The 1,119-nt window shown below is 47.8% G+C and overlaps 1 pseudogene; it reads left to right on the top strand.

Moving 5' to 3' along the window:
- The first annotated feature begins 490 nt into the window (after window positions 1-490).
- Window positions 491-607, top strand: LOC126189943 (5S ribosomal RNA; annotated as a pseudogene).
- The last annotated feature ends 512 nt before the right edge of the window (window positions 608-1,119 follow it).

Below are 1,119 nucleotides of genomic sequence, written 5' to 3'. Positions count from 1 at the left end.
CTGAAATGCGAAATTCATAGCTTCTGTTGGCGTTGCCGGGACGCAACTCCTGCATAATCGTAACTTGTAACGCTTCATATGCAGAACACGCAACATTATTGTTTGACAAAGTTGAAGTTCTTGGCCTGCCGTCTTGTGGACATCCGAGGTCTCCGTGTGAATTCATCTCGGATGCGCTCAACATTTTCATCAGACATACGTGGCCGATCAGTGCTCTTCCCTTTGCATACGTCACCAGCTTGCAAGAATTTTGTACACCAGTCATAAATCTGCAGAGGCGGATTTTTGCTGGTTTGATGGCGGAATGCGCGTTACGCTTGAGCAATGGATTGACTTCGCGCAAATTCCAACTCACCAAAAGGTTTCCCTTATGGTACAGCCGCCATGCTGCTACGAACAACAGCGCAGCTGTGTCAAAACTTTGAACCTTCCTCTATCCAGCGATATGCGCAATGTATTTCTCTCTTTTATAGTTTGTCTGTAATGTTTAGGCAACGGCCTTACCGCAGTGGATACACCGGTTCCCGTCAGATCACCGAAGTTAAGCGCTGTTGGGCGTGGCCGGCAAATGGATGGGTGACCATCCAGCCGCCATGCGCTGTTGCCATTTTTCGGGGTGCAGACAGCCTCGTGATGCCAACTGAGGAGCTACTCGACTGAATAGTAGTGGCTCCGGTCACAGAAAACCGTCATAACGACCGGGAGAGCTGTGTGCTGACCCTACGCCCCTCCTATGCGCATCCTCCGTTGAGGATGACACGGCGGTCGGATGGTTCCGGTAGGCCACTCGTGGCCTGAAGACGGAGTGCTGTAATAAACAGCTGAAATTTCTTGTTTCTTTTTTATTCACTCCGAGAAGCCCGTTAGCGATTTTACATGGGATCAGAAATATCTCAGATTTTCGACAAGATAATTCATTTACGTATGATACTGTATATTGTTGCATGCTTCGCGCATCTACTTCTTGCTACCTGCTGCTGCTGGTGTACGAGTTGGACTATGAACTGCTACCCCTGAAGAAACGTTATTACTGGCTAGTGTTCAACAGAAGATCCCAAAGAGGATGGCAATAGATAATTACTTTAGAGTACAACATCAATTCTGAGGAAAACAGCACAC

The sequence above is a fragment of the Schistocerca cancellata genome, chromosome 5, assembly GCF_023864275.1.
Source record: "Schistocerca cancellata isolate TAMUIC-IGC-003103 chromosome 5, iqSchCanc2.1, whole genome shotgun sequence".
NCBI lineage: Eukaryota > Metazoa > Arthropoda > Insecta > Orthoptera > Acrididae > Schistocerca > Schistocerca cancellata.
Note: the sequence above shows the minus strand (reverse complement) of the source record. Positions and strands in the feature narration are given on the sequence as shown.